This window comes from Peromyscus californicus, unplaced genomic scaffold, assembly GCF_007827085.1.
Source record: "Peromyscus californicus insignis strain IS unplaced genomic scaffold, ASM782708v3 Scaffold_11__1_contigs__length_118956290, whole genome shotgun sequence".
NCBI classification, from domain to species: Eukaryota; Metazoa; Chordata; class Mammalia; order Rodentia; family Cricetidae; genus Peromyscus; species Peromyscus californicus.
In genome coordinates this window covers 115,132,175-115,150,035 of record NW_026294402.1, presented here as the reverse complement: position 1 = coordinate 115,150,035, position 17,861 = coordinate 115,132,175, and the positions used below count along the sequence as shown (strand labels likewise).

Here is a 17,861-nt window from a genome sequence, read left to right as displayed (position 1 = left end):
TGTAAGATGAGGTAGCAGGGCCTGCTTCTAAGGACAAGTGTGCTCTTGAAATGAAGATACACATACATGGACAAAACTACCTTCAGCAGTGTCTGTGAGCTGGACATGGTGGCTCATGACTATAGTTCCAGCACTTGGGAGGTTGAAGCAGGATGGCTGTGAGTTTGAGGCCAATCTGGGAAACATAGTGAGTTTCGAGACAAAATGGATGAAAGAAAGAAAGAAAGAAAGAAAGAAAGAAAGAAAGAAAGAAAGAAAAAGAAAGAAAGAAAGAAAGAAAGAAAAGAGAAAGAAAGGAGGGAGGGAGGGAGGGCGGGCAGGCAGGCAGCTGGGTGTGGGCACATAATTTTAACCTTGGAGGTGGGGTGGGGGGCAGAGACCAGATCTCCATGGGTTCGACAACTCCAACGAAGCAAAAGGGCATGGTAGGTGGCACACACCTGCGTTTCATTTCTGTTACTGTGAGAAAATAGACGACAAAAGGAAACTTAAGGGGGAACGGGTTTATTTTAGCCCACAGTCCCGGGTTACAGTCCATCACTGCAGGGAAGCCACTGTGGCAGGAGTTGGAAGCAGCTGGTCAATGCCACGGTCGAGAGCCGAGAGAAGTCGGCGCCTGCTGCGTGTGGCTCAGCCAGCTTTCTCGATTCTCATACAATCCAGGCCCCCAAATTAGAGAAAGGTGGCTCCCCACTCTCGGACAGGATCTCCCCTCACAGTTAATGAAATGGAGACAACCCTGTACAGATATGCACACAAGCCAACCTGATCTAGACATCCCTTACTGAGGCTCTTCCCAGGAGACAGATTGTATCAAGCAGACAGTTAAGCTTACCGTCACACCCAGCATTCAGAGGCAAGAAAATCTACTAAAGGTGATTCTTAGTTACACAGCAAGTTGAAGCCTGGGCTACATGAGGCCATGTATTTAGAGAGAGAGAAAAAAAAAAGCACAATTTCTGGGAAGGCCGAAGCCACACGCACCAGTTCAGTCTTTGGATAGCGTTACATGGCAGTCATCTACGAAGTTTCCACTCAAGAGCTGTGCAGTTGAGCTCCTCCCACAAAAATCACAAAAGCACCTCTTAATGATGCTTTAAGTAGGTTATGACTGGGTGGGCCATGTTCCTAGCTATCCCTAGCTGCACAGTGCTGAAACCAAGCCATGTTATTTGGAAGGCTCTGAGAATCTGACTAAAGTGGAGCATGCACTCCTGATCTCACCTTTTATCAGCCCCTCGAGCCCACTCTGGGCCCCGACTCTGACCTCATCGTCCTGGTTTTAATTAGCCGAGCAGCGGCTTGCTGGGTCTGTGGTGCTGGATATAACCTGCAAAGGCTGTGTTCTTTCTCCACGAGAACCGTAATTGCCACCCTGGTTCCCCAGCAATCTCCTCTTTTTTCTTCTTTATTTCCTATTGAGAAAGGGACTTAAACTGAGCGGTTTGGATTGAAGTCACACGCCCAGCTTCTCTTCTCTAAATGAAAGCCTACCTCCCTGCAGGCTTGTTTCCAGAATTAAAGGCACACATGGACAGCACTTTCTTCTGGTTCTCTCCACCTCTCCACCTGGGGGTCACTGGCCAACCAGGCTAGCAGAAATGGTGAGCTCCAGGCCAAGTGAGAGATCCTGTCTCAAAAAAATAAGGTAGAGGGGCTACAGGACGGCTCAGCAGTTACAGTCTCTTGTTGCCACTGCAGAGGACCCGAGTTCCGTTCAGTACCCACATTAAGAGGCTCACAATTGCCTCTAAATCCAGCTCCAGGACCCAATGCCCTCTTTGGACTTCACAGGCACCTTCACTCACATGCAGACAAACACATATACCCTTTTTAAAAAATAAAAAATAAAAATAAGCTGGGTGTTAGTGACACATACCTTTAATCCCAGCACTTAGGAGGCAGAAGCAGGTGGATCTCTATGAGTTCGAGGCCAGCCTGGTCTACAAAGCAAGTTCCAGGACAGCTCCAAAGCTACACAGAGAAACCCTGTCTTGAAAAACATAATAATAAATAATAATAATAATAAATAATCTTAAAAATAATGTAGGGTGCACAATATATTGGGAGAAACAATATATCACCACAGTAGAGTAATAGATGATACTCAAAGTCAACCTCTGACATCCACTGTCATAGTGCATGACCAAGGGCATGTGCACATGAGTGAACACACATGTACTACACGCACATGCACTACACACATATGCACTACACACACACCGCCCTTAGACCTTTCAAAAGGCACTCACAGTCCCCAGCCACAGGTTCCCATGACACAAGAACACACTGTCAAATCACAGAAGGACAGCCCCTCAGAGCATCTGTAGAGTCACCAGTGTGACAACAGAGCCTTCCTGACTCAACTGCTGAGGTACCAGCATGGAGTGCTAGTGTCACAGTGGGACACCACCTCCATCACTCCCAGCTGCTGTCAGCCCTCAAGATCCTCACCTGGGAGTCAGTGCACATCAGCAGCATCCTGTGCAGAACACTCAGACTTCCCAGAGCCTCCCCCCTCTCATCCCAAAGATCCAAGTATAAATCCTAGTAGGTTAAATGGCAGAAAATGGCCTATAACATCCTAAGTCATTATTACTATCCTTGCTGGGTTTGCCCTGAACCTGAGCCCAGGGATAAATAGTACTCAGGATGGTCTAAATCTTTGGAGTGCCCCAACCACAAAAATCCTCTGTTTGTGCCAGGCAAACATACTTCTTACCCCTGATCCTTCTCACACACACACACACACACACACACACACACACACACACACACACACCCCTCACAGATTGCTTATCTGGAAGCGAGACTTGGCTGATAGTTAACACTCCAGAGGTCTCTGGAGACAACACAGGACATGGAGTAAATATAAAAAGAGAGTTTGAACAGACCAGAGACAGTGTCAGTATTCTCTTCCTATGAGGGCTCACAAAACTGTGGAACAAAGATGATTTCGGAGAAAGCAAGCAACAGGCCCAGGAACCCAGCATCCCTCTGTTAGTCATTTCCTTCGGGAAACAGTCTCCATGTGTCTACAGACACAGATGGATCCCAGCACAAATGCCTTCACAGGATTTGACCCAAGAAGGTGATGTCGTTCTACAGAGTACTCACAGGGCACAAGATGGTGTGGGGTCAGAGTTCAGATCTCTTGATTCAATCCAGAGACATAGTGACCACAAGATGGATGAGACTGTTGCCCTCATAACAAGGATTATTGTTTAAAAAACAAAACAATAACAAAAAACATTTTGAGACAGAGTCTTGTGAGGTCCAGGCTGGCTTCAAATTCTTGGTCATCCTGCCTCAGCCTCCCAGGTGTTGAGATTACAAGCCTGCAGCAGCACCAAGCCAGTTCTCTCTCCTCTTTTTGAAGTTTGTTTTACTTTTATTAGTTATGTGTATGGACGGGGATATGTGCACTGGAGTGCAGGTGCCACAAGATTGGATTCCCTAGAGCTGGATGACTGTGAGCTGCCTGTTGTGGGTACTGGAAACCAAACTTGGCTCCTTTGCAAGAGCAGCAAGTGCTCCTAACTGCTGAGCCATCTCTCTAGCTCCAAATAAACTTGTATTCGTAAGTAGAATACTCTAAAACAAAAGTAACCAATACAGGACAATAAATACAAAAACCAGTGGCATGGTCTCTTACCATCGTTATAGTATCAGGCACAGAATCACTACAGTGTCCCATATAGAATAAGTACAGTGTCATACATGGAATTGATACCATGTCATGTACAGAATCAATACAGTATCAAGTATAGAAATTATTAGAGTATCATGCATGGAATGGATATAGTATCATGTATGGAATTATTACAGTGACTTGAATGGACTTGATACAGTATCACTCACAGAATAGTTACAGTGTTGTACATGGGATCTATACATTATCATGCACAGAGCTGTTATGGTATCTCCATGGAACTGACACAGCATCACACATTATATATAATTGTATGTGTGGGATTTTTATCCACCTGGCAGTAGGTTTGTTTAAGTCAGCACCCCCACAGGTATGTGACAGGCTATGCAATAACATTAAAGTAGCTATCATGTCAGTAAGCAGCGAGAACTTCCAGCTCCACTGTAGTGTGCCATCCCATGTGTCATCAAGGGCTGAATCATCTTCCTGCAGTGGGTGGCTCTGTGTGTGTGTGTGTGTGTGTGTGTGTGTGTGTGTGTGTGTGTGTGTGCCTATAGAAAGAGATCAAGTGTAGCTAGAGTTTTCCTGCCTGGCCCACAGTCAGGACAAATCTCTGACACCCGCCAGTCCCACAGCCGCTCAAACCCGACCAAGTAAACACAGAGACTTATATTGCTTACAAACTGTATGGCCGTGGCAGGCTTCTTGCTAACTGTTCTTACAGCTTAAATTAATCCATTTCCATTAATCTATACCTTGCCACATGACTCGTGGCTTACCGGCATCTTCACATGCGGCTTGTCATCATGGCGGCTGGCAGTGTCTCCCTCTTAGCCTTCCACTTCCCAGCTTTATTCTCCTCCTTGTCCCGCCTATACTTCCTGCCTAGCCACTGGCCAATCAGTGATTTATTTATTGACCAATCAGAGCAACACATTTGCCATACAGAACATCCCACAGCAATCAAGGTTGTAGAGACTTGCAAATTCAGGCAGTGTAGACCCACAGTCTGGATCCTGGGCAGTCATAATTTGGGTCCAAAGTCATCTGCAGCAGGATTCCAATTCTCCAGGGAAGTTAGTGTTCTCTGAAAGCCAAAGTTACTACTTTCGCTTTAGTTCCCCATCACATTCCTCATGGAGAACCAGAGAGCATTTCTATCTTTGAGTCCACCACAGACCCCAGCAGAAGCAGGAATACTCCTGAGAAGGACTGAGATTGAAATGCTGGGCATGTGTGAGAAGAGGGACAAGCAGGGAATGAAGGAGATGTGGGGAGAGTGACGGGATATAAAAGTCAGAATGGAACATAGGACCCAACCAAAACCCAAGTCCAGTGAAGACTCGCGAGACAAAAAAGCATGCTGTTCCATGCACACTATGTTTTATGACCATGAGTTCATGCTGTACACATGGCTATGTAAAAAGAGCAGTCTAGATTAGTGATAGCTAGCCGAACCCACCAGTGATGCCCAGGGAGCATCGGCAGAACCACACAGCCAGCACCCTACATGCATCCTTGGTGCTGTGATTGTTACTCAGCATGTTTTGGAGCAATAGGCAACTGATCTACCTACTGCAACTGTTAATGTTGATTGTCAATATGTCAGGATCCAGAATGACCTTGGAGACAAGGCTTGGGGCATGTCTAAGAAGAAATTTCCCAATTGAATTAACTGGGGAGGAAAGACTCACCTTGAATATGAGCGGCACCACCCCGTGGGCTGGGATCCCAGACAGTGAGAAGAGAATGAGCTGCGTGCCTGCGTGCCTGCATCCAGCTCTCCTGGTTCCCTGACTGCGGACACCATATGGCCAGTAGCCTCATGTTCCTGCTGTGCCTTCTCCAACATGACGGACTCAAACTGAGCCACAGAAAGCCTTCTCCCTCCCTCCGAGACAAGGACTGGGAAGGCAGATTCAAACACTGACAGGGAGAGGCAGGCAGTGTAGCCCAGCAAAGAGAGCGAGCGAGGTCTACACTCCCTGGAGAACGTACAACCATTCCAAACACTCAGTCCTTACAGAAACACTGATTCGTTGCTGCCTGATTATTAAAGAAATAAAAATCACCGTCTTTGTAAGAGATATATCATTTTGCAGTTCTCCTTGAAAAGTTGTGCACAAACAAGAGAACTGCAAACTAAATCTATGCTGAGGCAAAACCCACATGAAAAATCCAGGTGTGTTGGTGCACGCTTGTAATCCCAGTGCTGGGGAGGTGAAGACAGGCAGGTCCCTGGGCACTCTGGCCGCCAGCCCGGCCTCACCAGGGAGTTCAGGCCAGTGAGACACCCTGTTTCAAAAACAATAGTTTAAACATGATGATGGCACCTGAGGAACACCTAAGATCGACCCCTCTGGGCTTCACACGTGCATGCACACACACACACACACACACACACACACACACACACGCACACGCACACGCACACACACACACACAGTGAAACTACATGAGGAAGCAGTATGCCCAGTAACCTGGTAACTGACTAGAACTTGTTCCTCCTCAGAAAAGCCAAAGCAACCCACCAAATGAGCCTTGGAAATGCAGACAGCACCCACACACCCACGCGCCACTGTGCAGAGGCCTGAAGCCTAGAGGCCAGGCAAGCATCCACACTGCATCCTCTAGCTACTCTTCCCCACCTCAGGAGGATGCCTGGACAAATGGGGAGACAGTTACACACATCTCCTCCTGGACGTTTGCTTGGGGTGATAAATATCTCCCATTTTTATTGCGAATGAGATCTTTCTTTTCCATTATTTTTTTTTCTAAGTGGTTACTGTTGGACATAGGAAAGGTATTGATTTTTGCACATTTATTTTGTAGCTGGCTGCCTTACTGAACTCTCATTATTTCTAATAGTTTTTCAGTTTGGATTTCCCAAAGGGAGGGGGAGGTTTACATCTACACCAGCATCTCAGCATCCTGCTTGTTCACTGCACCCAAGGAGATGGCTCCTCACTGCACCCAAGGAGATGACTGCTCACTGCACCCCAGGAGAAGACTGCTCACTGCACCCCATGGAAATGGCTCCTCACTGCACCCAAGGAGATGACTGCTCACTGCACCCAAGGAGATGACTGCTCACTGCACCCCACGGAAATGGCTCCTCACTGCACCCCACGGAAATGGCTCCTCACTGGACCCAAGGAGATGACTGCTCACTGCACCCAAGGAGATGACTGTTCACTGCACCCCACGGAAATGGCTCCTCACTGCACCCAAGGAGATGACTGCTCACTGCACCCCACAGAAATGGCTCCTCACTGAACCCCATAGAAATGGCTCCTCACTGAACCCCAGGGGATGGCTCCTCACTGCACCCAAGGAGATGACTGCTCACTGCACCCCAGGAAATGACTGCTCACTGTACCCAAGGAGATGACTGCTCACTGCACCCCAGGAGATGGCTTCTTACTGTGCCCCTGGGAGATGGCTCCTCACTGCATCCCTGGGAGATGGTTTCTTACTGTGCCCCTGGAAGATGACTCCTCACTGCACCCCCCAAAAATGACTGCTCACTGCACCCCCAGGAGATGCCTCCTCACTGCACCCCTGGCAGTGGCAGGGTGCCTATCTGGGAGAGGCCCAGAGCAGAGGCCAGCTACACCTGATTCTACCTATTGCTCTGGCCCCATCTGGGCATCTCGTGGCCTGCTCTCCAAGCAGCCCTGCAGCCTGAGCATCTACTGTCTGCTGGTGTAGGGATGGAAGAGTACCCAGAAGCTACTGGCCTGCCCTCAACTGTGCTCGAGAAGTTTCCTTTTACAGTGGCAATAGCCACTGCAGAGGCTCACAACTGGTCCAAGGGTGAGCTAAGTGACTGTGAGTGCTCAGTCCAAATCCAAAGGTTCAGGGAACATCACAGAGGAGGAAGCAGAGAGGAAGTAAGCCAGAGGATGGGGAGGAAAACGGAAATGCTGTCTTTGCACATCACATGACTGGCACTCAGAACTCATTGCAGCTGTGGTTACCCGCCCGTGAGCAAGCCAACCAAAATCCAGGCATGGATGGAGGGAACTCACAAGGACCCACCCCTCACTGAGGGGCTTTTGGTGACTGACAGCACCCAGGGAGGGAGAGTCAGTCTTTGAGAGGTTGGCTGCGGGAAGATTCCCCATGTTGTAGTAGATGGTCCCTCCTCCTCACACATACAGGCAGCACTAACTGTACACAGTGAGGAAGAAGAGGAGGAAATAAAACTGAGAGGTAGATGTGGGAGGGGATTTGGAGGGAGTTGGCTGGGGAAAGTAGGGGTATATACGGCCATATTTAATTATATGCACATATGAAATTATCAAAGCACAACCACGACAAAACACAAAAGATCTAGTCCCTTCCTCAGATGACCTCCAAGAGCAGAATATTCTCACATGTGTGCCTGACTCTGTCAGCGACTTGAGCCTAGGGAGTCTCAGATGCACACTTTGCCACTGGCTCAGACTTTAACATTGAAGGCTTCGCCCAGACACCTCTGTGACAGTACTATTGTCAAGTCCACGGGATGTAGGATCACCTCGGAGAGTGCCTGTGCTTTCCAAGTTAGGCTAGTCAAGAGAGTGAGACTCACTCCGAATACCAGCAGCATATTCTGTGGACCGGATGAAGCTCCGTACTGAATACCAAAGGGGAAGTGTGCTGAGCCCCAGAGAGCATCTCTCCCTGCTCCCTGCATGGATGTGACATCACCTCTGCTCCTGCCACCATGGTGAGCTGTGTCCCCTCCCCCCACCAGCGGCTTCTTGTCACAGCAACTAGAAAAGGAGGTAATTCTTCCAGCCCCATGTGCAGGTGCTACACCACCTCCCCTGGTCTCTGCCCTCTGTATCTTCTTCTCCTTTGGGGAAAGCCCTTGGGCTCCTACAGCAGCTCCCACACCTGTGGAGACTGGAGATATGTCCCCTCAAGACCACCCTTAGCGAGATGTGGTACATGAGCCTTTAAGCTGTCGCTGCACTGCCGGCCCCCGTGAAGAGTCAGGGTGAAGCCTGGAGAACTGTGGCCCAGCTCTCACCCTGGCCTGCCCTATATCCATGTCAACGTTCTAGGGAGCAGCCTCAGCCCCACATTTACACAGAGGCCTCTCACAGGCTGGGGAGATAGCTCAGCTAATTCGTGAGTGTAATCCCCAGAATACATATTTATTTAAAAAAAAAAAAAGCTAGGCGTGACGGTGCTTGCAACCTCCGTGCTGGGAAGGTGAAACAGGCAAGTCCTGGGCTCCGTGGCCCGCCAGGCTAGCCTAACTATGAACTCCGAGTCCCAGTGAGAGACCCTGTCTTAAATAAACACAGTGGACCATTCTAAGGAAAGACTCTTGGGTTTGTCCTCTGATCATATGCGCGCGCGCGCGCACACACACACACACACACACACACACACACACATACACACACACACACACACAAACGGGGACGGGGAGAGGTGTCTCCTTTCAGCATTTGCTTCTGGTGAACCTGCCTAAGCCCCAGAGTGGGCACCTGCCTTCCTACTGCCCTATGTCATCATTTCCCCATGTCAGGGAACAACTGGAAAGTCCTCTGAAAAGAGGATGTGGATGATATTATGGACTGAACTATGTCTCACCAAATTCCACACGCTGGTGTCCTCAATTGAGACAAGGTCAACAGGAGGTAATTAAAACTAAATGAAGTCAGAAGGGTGGGGCCCTGACTGAGGTGTTAGTGTCCTATAGGAAAAGACACTGAGAACTTACGTTTCTCTTTCCTCATCCACAAAGACAGGAAAATGGTGGCTAATCTATAAACTGAAAGAAGATGTTCAGAAAGAGGTGAACAGGTCTGTGCTCACAGGTTCCAGCTTCCGGAACAGTGCGGGAAGGAGCTTCCCTCAAGTACAGGCTTGCATCGGACCACACAGAGTCCTGCTCACAGGCCAGGGTCCAGGAACAACCTCCTTTGCACTTCTCAAAGCCAGTCACCAGGATCTTGTTCCAGAAAACAGAATATCTGCAGCTCCGGGAAAACTCTGTCTCACTCCACTCCGACGAACCACAGACCGGAGTTGGCAGTGTGGTCTGCAAAGGGCCAGAGAGGACCAGTAAGCTCTGTTGGCCTTGTGCACACTGCTGCAACTGCTCACTCCATCAAGGTGACAATAGTTGACAGAACAAGTGTGGCCGGGGTCCAACAAAATTGTGTTTGAGAAAACAAGTGTGGACTGGGTGTGGGGGTGTGGAAAACAAGCGTGGACTTGGAGGGGTGTGGCTCAGTTGATACAGAGCTCACCTACTGTGAGTAAAGCCCTAGTTTACTTTCCAACACCACATACAACCACATGCTGGCACACACCTGTAATCCCAGCACCACATATGACCACATGCTGGTGCACACCTGTAATCCTGCACCACATATGACCACATGCCGGTGCACACACCTGTAATCCTGCACCACATATGACCACATGCTGGTGCACACCTGTAATCCCAGCACCACATATGACCACATGCTGGTGCACACCTGTAATCCTGCACCACATATGACCACATGCTGGTGCACACCTGTAACCCCAGCACTCAGGAGGCAGAGGCAGGAAGAGCAGGAGTTCACTGTCCTCCTCAGCTATATAATAAGTTCAAGGCCAGCCTGAGCTACATGAGACTTGCCTCAAAACAAACAAACGGGGCAGCAGGATGGCCTAGCAGGTGAAGGCGCCTGCTGCCAAGGCTGAGGACCTGAGTTTGACCCCCAGAACCTACATGGTGGAAGGAGAGAACCAACCACGGTAAGTTGACCTTTGAATGCTGTGGCATGTACATCCCCATCTATAATAAAAATACAAATAAGTAAATTTAGTGTTTTCCTTTTAAAAAGCCTCGGAAGCCAGGAGTCTTCTGACCCTAGAAAGAAGTTCAGCAAATCTCAGATCCACTTGCAATCACGAAGGCAGGAACAAGTGCACAGAATGGAAGGGACTGGCCCAGTGTCTCATGGGAACTGAAACGAGAGACCACACTCTGCTCCCAGCTTCTGTTCCACTGCCCAGAACTGAAGCCCAAAGGGGACGGGGGGTGGGGGCATTGGATCCCAAAGACTGCTATGAATGCCTGGAAAAGGAGAGCAACATGCTACCCCAGGATGGTAAGGGAAGGAAAAAACCAGGGGAAAGTCGGGCTTTGAGACAGCCACCCAAGGCCCAGACTCTGCGGACTGACCCACCCACGAGTTCTAAGGACCTGGTTGTTTTCAGGCAAAGCAGGGGGGCCTCAAGATCAAGCTGCTCAAGATCAAGCAAGAGGCCCAGGGAGAAGCAGCCAGTAGCAGTGGTGCTCCAGGGCATCAGGTGAGCAGACCCTCCCACCCATCTGCACCAGCTACAAGCTCACCTGCACAGGTGCCCTCACAGGCCTTGGCCTTAGGCGGGAAGCTCCCAGTCTATTTCCGGCCTCTGGTGCCCAAAGCGGTGGTTTTCTGTTCATAGGCAGGACAGAGCTTTCAGGAGAGGAGAGAGGAGACAGTTAACAGTTGCTGGGACCCTTGACCCAGGCCATGCACACCCCATCCATTGCCACAGGCCACTGGGATCAGTGTCACTTCTCCCAGAAGCAATGGATAGGAGCAGCTGTTACAGGTGGGGGGCCTCCTTAGCTTCCCTCCTCCCGGCCCCGGGGTTCCCTCAGAAGCCTGGGCCCACCCAGCAACAGTTTTCCCAATCACAGCTTCACCTTTCAAAGAAAGATATTTAAAGATGTAGGAAGAGGGGGGCAAGGGGCCGCTTGGGCTTTGGCAGATGGCTGACTTTTTTTGCCGGGGTGGGGGTTGGGGGTGGCTCTGGGGAGTGGGGGTGCAGGGATAGGTGAGTAGTGGGGCGGGGCTTCCCCTGTTTCACCACCCAAAGCATACCAGCAACTGGAAACTGGTTTTCGGTTTTGGATTTTTCTAATTTCAGATCAACAAGATTGTGGGTTTGCAGTCATCTCAAATCAAATCAAATCTAAACATTGGGAGTTATTGTAGATTCATGGGGTGAAGAAGAGGGGGAAGGGAGCCTTGAGTCACATGACTTTTATGCGGCAGAAACTTAATGAGAAACACACCACGTTCCCAGAACCCTCTTTCTAGTCTGGGCTCCCGCAGAGATAAAAGGGTCACAAGAAGAGAAGGAGGGAGCAGGCGGGAGCCTGTGGAGCTGGGAGGCGCTGTTTGACTGGAAAGTAGGCCCAAATTTCATCCAAGCTGCTATCTGGCCTGATAGTCTAAACTGATTATTTTCTTTGAATGCCAGATGTGAAGAGCCTTCATAAAGGAACCTCAAACATCACCCGTTAGAAAACAAATCACATGCATTGCCGCACAAAAGGGAACTTTGCAATTCCAGACTGTAGGGGAAACCAAGCAGTCAGGCTGGAGAGAGACCTGGCTGGGACTCCACATCCCACGGCCTCCCTTGCAGGCGAGTTCCACAAGGCCACGAGGGAGAAGGAAGGGAAGGCCCGGGTCAGCAGACGCACTCAGGGCCTCTGAAGATGCCTGGAGCCTCTGGTCTGCATCTCAGAAGACACACAGTATGATCGCTAACTTTGCAAGGGTGAGACCTCCACTGCTTTTACAGAAGAGAAATTGCCCAGGCCTCCTGAGGGTCACTCTGGATGAAGCTGGCCGATCCAGCCCTCCTCCACACATCACTGTCTCTTCCAAGGGCCTGTGTCCGAGGATCTCAAAGCCCTGCTGCCCAGTCTGTGTACACACCTAGACTGAGGATATTAACCCCTCCCCACACACTGTACTTCTGGGGACAGGCTTCATCCACACATCTTAAACAGCTAGGCCAGAGTTCAAAACGACTTGCAGAGCTGAGACCATCTGGACCGCCTCTAGCCCCCAGGAGGCCTGCATCCGTCCCCCTGCTCTGGCTGTTCATATCTGCACCCCAGGACTGACTCCTGTGTACACAAGTCACTATCAGTCACTGGGGTCCAGTGACCCCTAGAAGGACTGGGCCTGGCAAGGCCCTGCCACGTGAAGGACAGTGAAGTCAGTGTGAAGGACCTACCCTCCAGGCCCCTGGCAGCCAGGCCATGCTCTAGCTCTCAGGTTCTGCTTCTGGAGAGCTTCGAATGCTCTTGGTCTAAGGCTTGTCAAGCTTTTCGAGTGTTCCTTTCCACGCTGAGTCCCTGTAAGGGGCCTACTCATCTCCCAGCCTCATCTCTCCTCAGGACTCCTGGGCCAGTCTGCTCCCTGCCACCTCAAGGCCTTTGCATGGGTTCTTGCCCATCATCTGTGCTTCCTCTGTGGCTGTGACGTGTACAGCAAGTCCTCCTCCACACAGCTCTCTCACATCCTCCATATCCTGCCCCCTGCGCTCCTCCAGCGTCCACCTCTCCGACTCAATCACCACTGGCCACCTTCCTGTCCTCAGTGATCCCGGAAAGCACTCAGCAAATATTTGGCCACTCTGCTAATGACTTGGCATGTACAAATAATTCCCGGTGTCCGGTCCCATGTGAGATCCCACCCATGTGACAGTTTGATTTTGGGATTATCCCCAGGGCACCTAGAGACGGAAGGCTATTTTACTTCAGGGCTGGTTGGCCATAAAGACCTGTGGCCAATCCCAAGAGGTGTCACCTGGCCATGAATGCAAGTGTTTGAGGCACTGGACTCCACTAGTTTTCCTGAGTGAAGCCCAACGCTCCTGTTACCTGCCTGGGCCGGCATCTGAGCACCACCTAGTGGCACATGTTGGTCATGGCATCCACCTACACAGGCCCTTCACAGCCTTTTAGGATAAAATGGACACTTTGGAAAAACCCAGCTCATCTGTGCCCCCCGACCCTTTGCAACCTGATCTATAGAACCTTCCCTGAGCAGGTCCCTTGGCTGCATCTACATATCCTTCAGGCACCAACCTTGCTAACTGTAAACCTGGCCAGGCTTATCTGGGGTGTCTCTCCGGTTCCTCTTTAAAGCTAGAAGGACTCTATGATGTACCAAAGGCAAAGTGGAAAGAAAATGAGCAGAGGTGTCCAAAGACTTGAGTTCTAATACTCTAGCTTTGCCTGAGAGTGAGGTGGGCTTGGGTAAGCCATCGGAGAACCCCACCCTGCCTTTGACAGTAGCATGACAGTCTCCATTCCTGATGCTGAACCATGGTGTAGTGGATTTGCTAAGCAAACACGTGACACTTCTCACCAAGAAGCCAGGGGAGAGCCAGGAGAACTGGACCTGCTCAGAGGCCAGGGGAGAGCCAGGAGAACTGGACCTGCTCAGAGGCCAGGGGAGAGCCAGGAGAACTGGACCTGCTCAGAGGCCAGGGGAGAGCCAGGAGAACTGGACCTGCTCAGAGGCCAGGGGAGAGCCAGGAGAACTGGACCTGCTCAGAGGCCAGGGGAGAGCCAGGAGAACTGGACCTGCTCAGAGGCCAGGGAAGAGCCAGGAGAACTGGACATGCTCAGAGGCCAGGGGAGAGCCAGGAGAACTGGACCTGCTCAGAGGCCAGGGGAGAGTCAGGAGAACTGGACATGCTCAGAGGCATGTGCTGCTCTTCCTTGCCTTGGCATAAGCTGAGTACTCACCACTCTGCTGTGCCTTGCTCCCCACCTCCTGAACTGCCCCTCCTCAGGCAGAAGCCTCCCTCAATCTGCCATCAGGTTGACAGGGAGCCTGCCTCCTGTGGGTGCCCACAGAGGCTCCCTAGTGAGACCTTACTCAAGGTCAGAGAATCTGAGCTTGCTTTACCCAGCAGGGCTGCATAATAGGATGATTTAGCCACAGGTGTGGTTACCACATGTTTTGAAGGGTCTACACTTGACTGTACATTGTGCTTTGATCTTGATACAGGGAGGTCTTTTGCCTCTCCCCTTGGTAGTGTATAAAAAGCCCTTTGGAATAAAACTCGAGGTGACTGAGTATTGACCCAGGGCCCTCCTGAAGCTATCCTGTGTCTCCATCTATCTTTCTATCTACAATTTCCTCATTCCTCTCTCCTCCCCACAAGAACCCTTCAACAGGTCAGAGTTGGACTCCCATACATGGCACCCAGACGTGGAACTTGGGTACGAAGGATAAAAGAGAAGGAATACTGCAGGTTAAGTGGGCATGCTCAGAATTAATTGGAGCACGGTGATATTCTTTTCTTTGAGAGTAAAACTGTAAATAAAGAACAGGGTAATAGTAGAAGTAAGGCTGCAGCAAGTATCTCTATATCTATCTATCTACTAAGTTAGGTCTAAAGTTGTATATAAGTAAGTCATAAATGTTTTGGTGAGGTTTGAGAAATATAGGCTTTAGGTATAGGGAGATGGTGAAGGTTTAATAAAAAGTAACTTAGGGTAAGATCAGGTTTTCCCTGGCGTGGGACTTGGGACACAGAAGGCAGCATCCAGGACCAAGCAGCCACTGTGAACTTAGCAGTCTGAGAGCAAGTAGTGGCTTCAGAAGCCCCCACCACAAGCAGCAGCAGCAGCAGCAGGAGACGCAGCATCAGCATGGCTGAGATCATGGGGCATCATTGAGCCACAGGCAGTAGACACCCAGAGAGCCAGTGCCAGCAGCTGGGTTTCCTCTTTGGAACCCCTGTGGTGGAGGTGATTGAAAGCCCTCGGTCCCCAGGATACGGGGGTCTCTAGACTGGCAGGCCAGAGATGGGAGGCACAGATGGACCAGGACTGTAAGAGCCCTAATGGGGCAGAGTTAGCAGCTAAAGCCACACAGTTTCTGTTTGCTGACTGCAAACAAATGCATGGCTCCTTTAAATGCATGGCTCCTTTAAGAGATGACTTCCTGGTTCATGCTGGCTGCATGGAGAACTCTTTCAAAGAGGTCTGCAGTGGCTCAGCTTTGGTGAAGGTGACACAACCTTTGCCCTGGAGCAGATTTCCTAAGGGAAAGCTACTGTAAAGTGCCTCTGTAGCTGAGAGGGAAATTTCAGAGATTCTTGTTTGAACTGGGTTGCTGCATGCAAAGGAACTGCAAAGTTTTGGTAATGAGACCTTTTGTATTTGGAACTTTTGCTTCAGATTCATTAGGATTTGGACAGCTATACAAAGACTTTGGGGCAGTTGATGAGCCAGGCCCTGATCTTGAGCTTTCAGTGGAACATTAAGACTGGTATTAGAACTGATTTTTTGAACTTTCAGACTTCAAAAATGAAACTGTTTTGTGTATGCATATACGTTTTATTAACTGAGGTGATTCACAAACTGCTTTGTGTAGAAATGGAGAAATTTGTTTTTGTACCCAGGCTGAAGATGCAGATTAAAAGTTATAAGGAAAAGGGGGGTTAATATTCCCCAGTCTAATTTTTTTGAAAAAAAAAAAGCATTTTCTTGTTCTTTGTATGGATAACGTTAGCCTGTATTAATGTACCCTATGTTTTGTTAGTAGAAAATGTAAATAGTTCTATTAAGAAATTGCTTTTGGATGTTTGCTAAAGTTTATGAAGTGTAAATAGTTCTATTAAGAGTTTGCTTTTGGATGTAAGTTTGTGAGAATTGTAATTATAGTACTATTCATGCTAGAATTATGATGTTAACCTGTTAATGTTAATGGTGATGCTAGGGAGTCCTTATATTTGATGCAGTTGCATCAGGAGTTTACTGATTTATTTGATGCAATTGCTTCAGGAGATTATTGATTTAAAAAGGGCTTGGTGCACTAAAGCTGATGTAGTCATCTTAGACACATTCAAAAAGGCCATTCCATTGTTATCATCCTCTACTCCTTTATTAGGAGGTATAGCAGCCTTAAGGAGCAGGAGTATTGCTATAATTATTCCAGCTACTTGCAAACTCTTAATGGAAAGCTGATTCAGAGTTACATAGAGTTAAGCTCTGTACCCGCACTTGAAACTTTATATTAAGAAGGGGGAATTTGCCGGGCGGTGGTGGCGCACGGCTGGGCAATGGTGGCGCACGCCTTTAATCCCAGCACTCGGGAGGCAGAGCCAGGCGGATCTCTGTGAGTTCGAGGCCAGCCTGGTCTCCAGAGCGAGTTCCAGGAAAGGCGCAAAGCTACACAGAGAAACCCTGTCTCAAAAAAACCAAAAAAAAAAAAAAAAAAAAAAAAAAGAAGGGGGAATTTGTGGGGCCCCACAGAGGCTCCCTAGTGAGACCTTACTCAAGGTCAGAGAATCTGAGCTTGCTTTACCCAGCAGGGCTGCATAATGGGATGATTTGGCCACGAGCATGGTCACCGGGTGTTTTGAAGGGTCTACACTTGGCTGTGCATTGTGCTTTGATCTTGATAGGGGGAGGTCTTTTGCCTCTCCCCTTGGTGTTGTATAAAAAGCCCTTTGGAATAAACCCAGGGCCCTCCTGAAGCTATCCTGTGTCTCTGTCTTTCTTATCATCTCCATCTATCTTTCTATCATTTCCTCATTCCTCTCCTCTCCCCACAAGAACCTTTTGACAGATTGGAGCTGGACTCCAGCAGACTCCCGCACCCTCCCTAGGTCCCTGTAGCCTGTCTGTGTGCTCTTGACTCTTGAGTCCAGCACAGCGTCTTGTACGCAGCCGGCAGCCAAGCCCACTCCATGTTGACTCAAACACAAGCTGAGGAAGGTGCCCCCCTAGAGTCAGGAAAATGCCCTCCTATGTTTTCTCCCACAGCCTACCTGCTTCCGCTCTGCCCCCATCCTGTGAGGCAGAAATGGATTGCGCATCTCTAGGCTGCATTGTCACCTGCTGCTATGGCACCTGAATCTCGGGCAAACTGGCACTGACACTCCCTGCCTTGTAGCTCAAAGACAGAGTGGAATCTGGCAGCTGGAGCTGAGGGGCAGGGGGCGGGAAGAGGAGGATGCTTGGAAATCCCTCTTCTTCTCAGAGCCCCCATGGGAAACTCAGATGCAACAAAAGACCCTGGCTGGGAACTGCCCTAGTAGTCCAGCTGCCAGAACCTGCCCCGTGCTCTCCTAGAGGGACAGCTGCAGCTCAGCGAAGCTATGCCACATGGGAACCAGACCAGAGCTGCCCAGAGAAGCTGTGAATACAAATGGCTAGGCAAGAATTTTAATTATTGACTAACAACCTTTCAAAATTGTGAACAGGGCAGACAAGATGGCTCAGCAGGTAAAGGCACTTGCTGCCAAGCCTGATGACCTGAGTTCAAACCCTGGGACGGACCCATATAGTGGAAGGAAAGAACTCAGTCCCAAGAGTTGTCCTCTGGCCTCCATAAACGTAATACATCACACACACACACACACACACACACACACACACACACAAGCGCGCGCATGCGCG

General features: G+C 49.6%; 1 protein-coding gene across 14 annotated transcripts in view; it reads right to left on the bottom strand.

Moving 5' to 3' along the window:
* Positions 1 to 387: 387 nt before the first annotated feature.
* LOC128101416 (zinc finger protein 621-like) overlaps positions 388 to 17,861 on the bottom strand; it is a 43,456-nt gene continuing 25,982 nt past the window's right edge. For 11 of the 14 annotated variants that reach the window (XR_008215094.1, XR_008215096.1, XR_008215090.1 and 8 more), the window contains 2 exons: positions 11,004 to 11,109; positions 388 to 9,695 (listed from right to left, as the gene is read on the bottom strand). The gene's annotated coding sequence lies outside the window, so the exon portion shown is untranslated. The remainder of the gene's footprint in view (positions 9,696 to 11,003; positions 11,110 to 17,861) is intronic. The other 3 variants (XR_008215088.1, XR_008215091.1, XR_008215092.1) reach the window with 3 other exon arrangements.